This window comes from Lepidothrix coronata, unplaced genomic scaffold (genome assembly GCF_001604755.1).
Source record: "Lepidothrix coronata isolate B3197 unplaced genomic scaffold, Lepidothrix_coronata-1.0 Scaffold153, whole genome shotgun sequence".
NCBI classification, from domain to species: Eukaryota; Metazoa; Chordata; class Aves; order Passeriformes; family Pipridae; genus Lepidothrix; species Lepidothrix coronata.
Genome location: NW_016690333.1, coordinates 1,061,383 through 1,070,707, shown reverse-complemented (window position 1 = coordinate 1,070,707; position 9,325 = coordinate 1,061,383). Strand labels below are relative to the sequence as shown.

The following is a 9,325-nucleotide window of genomic DNA, read 5'->3' as shown; positions in this document are numbered from 1 at the left end:
TACTAAATATGCAAATCCACAGGAAAAGTCTAAAATACCTCTTACAACAGAATCATGACAGTAATTTGTCCCTTGTTGGAATACATCAGTTTTACCCCCTCCTTTTCTACCTTTGGAGAAGAGGGAGCTGGAATTAAATTTGTCTTGATTCTAAAACATCTATAGAAAAATATCAAATAGGCCATATCCTCAAACAGTTCCTGTTCTTTCAGAATTTTTCTGTTAAGAGCTTAGTATGTTTTAATGAATTGTGCTGAAGGGCATCATTACCTTCTCCCTAATACTAGTCCTTTTGGGTCAAGAAAGGGAATTGTTTGGAAGAATGATTTCTACCAAGTATGTTTTGGTGGTTAAGGTAAAATTCAAGAGCACTAAGTTTGTTTGCATAGCTTTATTTATATAAATGATCCCACACCTAAGCAATTTCAGCATCACCACTGTGCATGTTGCACACACACCTGAGCCCAGGGGCACAGTTTCAACATCAGAATTTCATACTGAGTCGAATATTTGGCCCACATAGTTTAAGAAAACAGAAAATCTGGTGATATGCATTTAATAGCAATATAAAAATAAAACCCAATAAAAATAATGAGAATTATATATCTATTGGGAGAACATTAAAGTCATAATGGTGCAAATGGGCTTTGGATAATTGATAATACCGATGGAGAAAATTGTTTTCAGTTCCCCCTCCTTTGCAGTAAAATACAGCTGCGTTTAAAGAGAAGGAAAAAGAACTTTATTCTTTTTTTTTCTATTGGCAAACAGTAACAGGGCTTTGACCAGCATCTCTTAGTAAACCTCAAAGCCACATTGAAAATGAGTGTGAAAGTGAGTTTGCTTCGTTGGCATCTAGAGCAGCAGCAGGTTCCACCTTGGGAACTGTGGAGTGGTGGAAGGACGTCGCCTCTTGGCTACAACCTTGCTGATCACTGCAAACCCGAGTAAAGGTTAATCATTCTTAATCTGTGGTTTTACTGAACCAGTGTCTTCCTGCTGCTGCTGCAGTTCTGTTGCAGCTGTGGAGCAGGAGGCAGCTCCCTCAGCTGATTTGCATCGAGCCTTAATGCAGTTCCCTTCCTTTGGCAATTGGAGATGGGGCTAAGAGGAGAAGGAGGCTGCCCTGTTTCTCCTGCCACCACCACAGGTAATGGGGTATTATCTCTGTAGTGCTGGGGCAGCAACTTGTAAAGGCTCTGCGGGAGGGTGGAGTAAAGGATGCTCTGGTCCTCTGTGTTATTTGAAGTCACTGGTCTTACTCCATCACTTGCTGAGTGTATTAACCCACCTACATCCATTCACCATCCCAAATTAATGAGGAATTGCCATCTCGAGGCATCTTCATTGACAAAGCAAAAAGCCTCTATTTGGGCTCATAGATGGTGAGGTAGATGTCCATGATTTTGTCCTAATTAGGCTTACATGAGACCCATCCTGTTACAAAGCTTCCCTGTGATCTGTCTTCATCTTAAAGCACAAAAATGCAAAATAACGAATTTGACTAATGAAAGAAGGTTTTGAAGTTTATTTTATGAGAAAAGAATATTTTTGCATTCTCAGGGTAAGTGTAGACTGAAGTGGGCAAGCTCTTACACAGCCATGGAGTAATGGAAAACAGGAGCAGGTGGCAGAAGTGCCAAAGTGAAATATATTCTATAAACAAAATGATCAAGAAAGAAATTTCATCCAGGCCAGCTGGACTGGCCAGCTAGTCAGTCTGTAAGGGACAATGCTCTTCTGTTCAAGAGCTTGCCAGACTATATTTAATGCAGTGGATTTTTAGATGAAGTCTCTAAATATTCTGTTTTCTTCTGCAAAGCAAAGGGAAGCAATAAGTCAGCATAGCTGAAATTTAAAACATAGACTTTGACTCAAAAAAAAAAAAAAGTTTGTTTCTAGTATTGGAACAGAAATCTTGTAATTTCTTTTAATATTTGTTTAGTCTTTCTGTGCTTTGGATTCTTCAACTTCAAAAAGGATACCTCTATTTAGTTGCCTGGATTGTTGCATGAATGATTGTTGCACTGAAACTTAGGTAATATAATATTTATGAAGTATTTTCAGATCATTGAGTAGTAGACAATTTGGAAAACTTCTATTGTACAGAATCTTAACTAAATCTCTATTTTCTCTCAAAGTATGTCTCTTCATATTTTAAACAAGAAAGTGTTTGTGGCTTTGTGCTTATGAATTAGCCTGTATTAGGTTGGTTTTACAATTGAACAAGTTAAGAAAAGATTGGAAATATGTTACTGAGGCCCAGCCAGCAGCCAATAAAATAGGATAACCAATGGTGTCCCTGAAGTCTCACTGTCATGGGGACTAGACGCTTTGCTGGGGCTTTGTTTGTGATTTTGACAGTGTAGATGGGTGTAGATGAAGTTCTGTCTACTTCTTTTACCTATAATATGCCCGTTGTGCTAATCACTTCACCCATGCTTTGACGAGTAATTGGCATGGTAGTTAAAAAGTTGCAAGAAGAGTGGCCAAGCATTCCAGCATGCCAGCTCATCAGTGCTGGGGCCCACCCATGGAATTTAGTGGGTGTTTGTGAAGGAATACCGGCAGATAAGTGAAGGTGACTTCAGTTTTAAGATGTATATCCTTTTTAGAGCAAGCTTTCTATTGGTCATACTGTGGTAAGGTGGGTTTTTTGCAATGTCTGCTGCTATCCCCTCTGTTATTGCTGCAAATACACCTTTCGTGGCTGACACTGAAAAATATACAGGATGAAAAGGGCTGTACATACATGGCAGCTCTTCATCCTGGAGTGCATTTAGGCTGATGGTTCAAACAAGTAATAAAGGATAAAAAGAAACTAGGTGTCTCATGCAAATATCCTCCCATTTACTGGTAATGGAAGGCAGGATCTGGCTTTGCCTTACAGCTTCAGGGTAACCCAGTGCTGCTGGAAATGCCATTAGTACCTACCCATGAAATGTGACCTGAGCTGTTCAGGGCAGGGACACTCTGGAGGGTGAGTCCTGTGTTATCCCACCAGGTCCCTGCTGTGTTCGGTGCCACTGCTGCAGGCTCTGGTGCCACGTTATGGACTCACAGGTGATGGCAAGTGTGGGCTGACAGAGAAAGCATGGAATTTAGCACGAGGAGAAATCTATGCTTGAATCTTATTGCAGCATGTTATCTGACTCCTCTGACTGCAGCATGTGACTGAATTAAAGTGAATGATGAAATTATGTACAGTCATTTTCATAAGCAGAAGTCAGTTACAAAGTGCTTCCAGATGTATGTTTAATGTATTTCTGTTTTATTATGGTGTCTATTTGATGTACGTGGTACTGACTAAATGGTTAAAAACACTGCAATGTGTACAGAAGTATATTGTACTCAATTCTTTCCAAAAGTGTCAGTGTTGATAACTAAAAACTGAAATACTGCAATCTAATCAACAGTGCTTTTATGGGCCTATGAGCATAGGCTTTTAACATTTGGGTAACTCTACTGTTTGTAGACATAAAAATAAATGGCCCTAAAATTATTTTAGGATTGTAGGTTTAATATAGGGAACTAGATAAAGCTACAAAAAATAAATCAGAGTCGAATTATTTCTGGCATCACATCTGCCAGGCCCATCAAAAAACAGATATTTTACATGCCTGCTTCCTGGGATTCAGGAAACCAGCTCTCTGCTCAGCTGGATTGATCAGGTGGACTCACAAAATTTATCTCCTTGGCTCTCTATTTTCTGATATCTTATTTTATGGCCTACAGCCATACCATTCTGGTTTCAGATCCTATCAGGTGTCACAAACCACACCGTATCCAGAACAGTCAATGCTTACACCCGTCAAGTCCAAGTGTAGGAAAGATTGCTGGAGAATAGGTGGGTATCACTTCTTTTAGGGTTTGTAATGGGCAGATGCTCCATCACACTCTTATCAGACACTGTATGTTGCAGGCACTTGGTTACAGCTAATACGTAAAACTGGCATTTTGACTTGTAAAGATACATGACCAGTCTTATAAAAGAAGATGGTTAATCTAAAAATCTGACCTTTTTTTTTTGTTGTTGTTGTGGCTTTGGAGGTTTTAGTTGTTTGTTTGCCACCTAAAATTCTACATTTAATGCAGTTGCATGTGGTGCATTTTCTGCGTTCAGCGCTGTGACAGAGGGTCATGCTGAAAGTTACTTGGCTCTATGTCACAGTCTTCTGGAGTTGACAGAGTGGATTCTGTGATTGTCAGGAGAGGCAAATTTGTCATGTCCAGAGAACCAGATCCTGATGACTGTGACTGACCATGGTCCAGGCAATACACTCAACCCACAGCAGTACTGCCCAAAGCATATGGGACTAAACTTCTGATCATCAGCATAATGTATCCCTGGAGTATGTGATCATTACATCTCTTATCACTCTGTGGGACAATATGGCTTTTTTGTTTTCTTTTTTAACCATATCTTTTTCTAGTTCTTTTTTTTTAATCTTTTTCCCTTCTACATTTCCCTCGGGGAGCAAATTCTGATTTCTCTCAGGAGAGCCAACTTTTCAGTTCTCCTTATCTGCTAAGATTATTAGCAATTAAGTAGGTAATGTTAACATGTACAGAGTGATAATTGACCCTAATTAGATGAACGGGGCTACACAAGGGTGAAAAATTCAGTTTCTCACAGGTGGTATTGTAAGTATTTGGTTTTTCAGACAGAAAAGCCCAGCAAATACTCATTTATAGCAAGATGATGTGTAGAGGTTTCTCTGCCACATGGGTGAGGACTTAGACTTTTTAAAACGAGAATTTGATTTCTATGGAGTCTGAAATGTGAATATATTGGATGGGCTTAATTTGGTACAATGGCATAATGGTTTAGGTTGCTGCCATATACATGGCATGGTATAGATTAGGATGTATTTAAAAAAACCATCTGTTTTAAATTACACATTTAAATTTCTGAGTTCAGGGGTGGTCACCATGGAAAGGACAAATGGACTGTTTGCTGTGATGTAATAACTCTTGGAGTGATTGAGGCCTAATTCTTCAATTTGTAAGATCCCAGAGTCTGAAACGCTGCACGAAGCTGTAGGTAGGGGTGTGTTTGAGAAGCACACACAGTGGTGTGCAAATAATCCTGTTTCTCACAGTCATGAATAAACCCTGTGATTCTCATAATTTTTTTTTTTTCCTTAGAGGAGATCACAAGTTCAGTGAGTTTGCTTGAGAAGTTTAATTCATTTTCACCAGGACACTATTTTTGGTCAGTTTTCTTCCCTGCTTCTGTGCAGTTTACCAGATGTATTCCATGCCATTTTTTTTCCCATGACTTTTGAGGATGGGAAGAAGGGGAAGCTGGAGGCAATAGTCCCCTTGGATAACTCACAGCTTGAGACGGGACACCAGAGCAATGCACCAAACCCTGGAGCTGGGAGGGAGAATCTGCTTTCTCAGAGCCGTGTTTGGTCCTTAAAACCCCCAAAGCTGATGGCTTGAGAGTGAGGTGGAAAACCCTGTTGCAGGGCAGAGCAGTTGGGTCTGGTTTGTTGTCCCTTCGTGGTGGAGAAAGGCTGCAGCAGTAGTTGGGGGAATTGGATCAGGACAACTGAGGAACTCAACCTGTGAGATTTGTGCTTCTAAACCCCTCTGCCTTCCCAGAGGCTTTTCTCCTTTGCTTGAGAGGGTCAAAGCTTACCCCCCGTGAATTCAGTGGACTACCAGGATGAGCAGAGGGAATCAATACACAGTGCAGTATGAATTTAATATATGTAAGCTGCACAGCATTTTTAATCAGCTATATATTTATTGTAGTGAAGAGTAACAAATTACAGTACCACTAGCACACAAAAGCTTATGGCATTCCATTATTCTTAATTAATAGGTAAGTGCAAGCCTTTTTTATTTATACTGGAGGAGATCTTGTGACTAATTTGGTTGCAAATGTATCTGTAAGAAGGGAAAAAATGTATATCTATTTATTTTGCTAGTTTAATAATAGAGCACTCATTCTTCCCTTTTAGCTTTTTGATCGTTACTTGGTTTGCCATCAAATATTAGCATGTTGGTTTTGCATATATTTCAAAGACATCCACTCTTATAAGGAAAACAAACTTGTTTGTAACAAACAAACCAATAAAATGCATCTGGAATCTAAAGTGAACACTGGAAGCAACACTCGGGTCCTTTTACCTGAAATCTGATCCAAAAATCTGCCACTGCAATGATCAGAAGATCATTAAGAGAAGAGCCTAAGAGCAGGTGACATATTTTGTTGATCCATTCAGTGGTCTCCCTTTCCTTCCATGTAGGAAAGCAGATGGACGTAGGACTCAACAAAACCTATGAGTCTTCTTTTGGAGCTTCTTTGTTAAATCTGGGGAGGTGAAATCAACTGTGTCAAGTAATTTTTATCCTTTAACAGAATTTAACTATTCCATAATTAGTAATTAGAGTCTTTGCATACTTTCCATATTAAGATCAAAAAGCTCTTGGGAAAATTTAAATGGAGTCTTAGAAACCAGAAATTTATATTTAATGTCTTCAATTTTGGTTTAGCTTCCTAAACAGAAAGAACCATTCCTATGTGGTATCAGTTGAAACTGGGGAAGCTGACTTCTGAATATTAACCTGCTTTACTATATGTGATATGATTTGGAAGATGGTCTTTAAGATGCTATTGAAAAAAAAAAAAAGAAAGAAATATGAAATGTTTAAGCTATTTAAATAAATAAGAAATTAATAGAAATCTCTTAATATTCAATTTTACTTTTATTTGCTGCAGGTATTTTGACAGATTTTGATCAATACTATGAGAATGTGCTCTTAATATAAACATGATGGAGTTCGGGTGTTTTAACAGAACAGCAGGAGATATGGGACCTTCTCAAGGTAAGTGTGGAATGATTTCAGTTCTCAGAGCAACAAAATAAGAAGTTTTCTTCGGAGGGAAGTTGTGTGTACACAGTTTTTCTGAATATCTTTTAAAATGAGTATTCAAGTCTGGAATTGGGTGACTAACAAGTTACTATTATATGAAAATTTGGTCGAGGATCTGTGCTTGTTATATGTCTTGGAAATTGGTTTTTAATATTACTCACCACAACTTAGATCTAGATCTTGAAATTCTTATAGTCTCCAAGTTTGAAACATTTGAATTTTTATGCACTGAGCTATAATGATTCTCCACAGGATGCTGTTGTTGGTGGCCTGGGTTGTGGTAGATACTCTGAAAAAAAAACCATATTAGGTTTTGAGAATGATTAGAAGGAAATGGGCAATTTCAGGTATCTTTCTAGGCTGCTTTGTTTAGTACAGAAGTTCATTTGCTTGAGAGGAAGAATGTACTGCCAGAGATGCTCAGAGAAGGTAATTTTTTTAATGAAGTGTGGGGCAATTACTAACTTCAGAAGTAATCCTTACATACGCTAATGTGTCTTGCCTCCTCTGTGAGGAATAGATGGATTGCAGTCCCAACAGGGCAGAGCATCACTGTTTGGTGAGCAAAGGCCTGTCAAGCCATTTTTGTCTGTGTGGTGATGGTGAAACTTTGCTTAAAGTAACATCACATACAGCAAAAAATATAAACAGCCCACTCCTGCTGAGCTTTCCAGGACTTACTGCTGGGAGTAAATGTTCAAAAACACTGCAGAACTTGATCAAGAACTGATAATTGAAAAGATGACACGACCTAATTTGAGAAGGGTTATATCTTCACGTGCCCCACACTTGTGTAGTTCAAAATAGTACACATCTTGTCCCTTTAACTTCAGGTGTATGTGTCTTGTCTGGTTCTTGGAAGTGACTGTGTACAGGCAGAGCATAATTGGCAGCCTGTGACATCCCTGTCTGCAAGTGTCTCTCTAAATGCAGCGTATTTCAGCCTTTATCTAGTGATGGCTGTTACCTGAGAGAAGCCCAGGGCCATCTCAAAGGGCTTGTAGCAGCTAATTGTGCCTGTTAGGACTAGCAATTAGCTGGGGATCTCTCCACTAGGCAGCTCCGACACCCACTGGCTTTCAGCTCTCTTCACGTCCTTCCAGTTAACTAGCTGTGCCAGGCAGAGCAGACAGGGACAGGTAGCGGAGCGTCGTGCTGGGAAAGGAAGAGGAGGGATGTGTGCGGGACCTCTGGGGAAAAAATAGACCCTGGGTTGTAATGACGCAGCGAACCACGACCCGATTCCTGCAGAAGCAAAGCACCTCGTTTGTAGGTGTGGGAAGCTACAGCCCAGGCAGCGCTTTGGCTTTAAGAAAATAATAAAATCTAATTACGTACAGGTCATAAAAAAGATCACGTACATATGGTGGTTACTGGTTACCATGGTGCAAACAATGGTTTCAATGGAAACATGAAGCAGAACATCGGAGAATTAAGATAATAAATCAGTTTCATTGAATAATAAAGCTTTGCACTTACCCATTAATTAAGGATAATCGTATGCCATAAGCTTTTGTGTGCTAGAAGTAATGTGTTACTCTTTACCATAAATATATAGATGATTAAAAATTCAATACACCTTACAGGTAGCAAATTCATACCTTCCTCTCTCTGTATGTATTACAAATGAAAGATGTAAGTGTTCTTTTTACACTTATGATTTTTTGGATTGGGATAGAGTGTTTCAATTACCCAACAGAATTTGAGGTTTCAATAGCGATTGGAAGACTTAGGAAAATCAACTTCTTGAAATCTTTGTGGAAATCTTTAAACATTGATGACATAATTGAAAGATATCTACAAGTGTTCAAAAAATAGGCTGGGCTTGTCTGCCACATCTGGTTTCCAATAGTGAATTGAGACATACAGCATAATGCAACACGCTGTAACACAATACAGCCTGATCTTGTATTGACCCTTCCACTTGATACATCTTTAGGTACTTTATAATCCCTAACAAATGTACCTTAAAATCCTATTGAACTGTGTAGGCAATTGAGAACAAATGTCTTCAGACCAGAAATAGCATCTGAATCTCGGACCAAACAAGAGAGACCATGCCAGATCCACAGGGTGTGCAGACTAAAGGACATGAAGGCTCCACTCCTGGGAATCAAGGGCAGAGAAAATCTTGGGAGCCAGCACAGAGCATCAGACTGGTGAGGTTTATTCCCTTTCTCAAATGCATGGAAATGAAACATAAAACATTTTAAAAACCTGCATCATTAAATCCTCACTCCTCTCAGGACTTTTTTTTCTCTTTATCTCCAAAGTGGCATTTGCAGGATGAATTTTCAGATGAAGAAGATAGTTTCAGGCTGAAGGGGTGGTGGATTCAGGCTGCATGGACCCCAAGTCCTGTTCTCTGGCTCTTGCCCAGTGCTCTGTGGAGCAGCCCAGTTCCTTGGCACAGAAAAAATGTTCAGCAACATGCACA

The 9,325-nt window shown here is 39.4% G+C and overlaps 1 long non-coding RNA gene across 1 annotated transcript; it reads left to right on the top strand.

The window, feature by feature from the left end:
- The first annotated feature begins 5,149 nt into the window (after positions 1-5,149).
- On the top strand, positions 5,150-8,977 carry LOC108504148. The gene is made up of 3 exons (XR_001877016.1): positions 5,150-5,215; positions 6,734-6,840; positions 8,880-8,977. It is a non-coding gene; the product is annotated as an uncharacterized LOC108504148 (long non-coding RNA).
- Positions 8,978-9,325: the final 348 nt, after the last annotated feature.